The sequence below is a fragment of the Sinocyclocheilus anshuiensis genome, unplaced genomic scaffold (genome assembly GCF_001515605.1).
Source record: "Sinocyclocheilus anshuiensis isolate Anshui unplaced genomic scaffold, SAMN03320099.WGS_v1.1 scaffold774, whole genome shotgun sequence".
In the NCBI taxonomy this organism is placed as follows: Eukaryota; Metazoa; Chordata; class Actinopteri; order Cypriniformes; family Cyprinidae; genus Sinocyclocheilus; species Sinocyclocheilus anshuiensis.
In genome coordinates this window covers 818,959-819,664 of record NW_015542393.1, presented here as the reverse complement: position 1 = coordinate 819,664, position 706 = coordinate 818,959, and positions in this window count along the sequence as shown.

Sequence of the window (706 nt, the reverse complement as noted above, 5' to 3'; positions counted from 1 at the left end):
ACTCCATCACATCTTTCGTTTCCTACCTCAACACCTGTAGAACCTTCAAGCCCGGTCCATCAAAGGTTATCTAAGCAGCATCCAATTCTTTTTACAAATTAATCTACGGGCACCCCCTCTCCTGAAATAAACAATTCTCAAACATCTCTTTTGATCAAAGGAATTCGGTGCTCTCATCCTCCAAGCCCGGATGCTAGACAGCCGATAACTTTCGACATCCTTTCTAAATGTATCCACATTCTCCGCACAGGGTACCACTCAGTCCATACTGCTCGTAGACTCGACGCTATGTTCATACTGGCTTTTTGTGGTTTCCTGAGATGCCTGGAATTCACAATAAATTCTATTCAACCCCAAACTCCATCCAACCGTCTCCAACCTTTCCGTGCTTGACAGTGGAACTCCTATTTCATCAAAGTAAATAAGATCAGGAAAAAGAGGTCACCACGTCGGAATTTTTTTTAACCTCCCATCACCAATCCAACCGTATCAGGCCCTTTTTCTTGCCTACAATTCAGAAGCTCTCAGTCTACATCCCCTCTTGACCCTCTTTTGTCGATGACTGTAACCACCCCGTCACACGTTTTTGGTTTCAAAAACATCTATCCAAACGATGTTCAATAAACATCGTCCAACCAGTCATACCCGTAGAAAGATTTTCCAGCCACTCCTTCCGAATCGGGGCAGTAACTACAGCAGCTCAAAA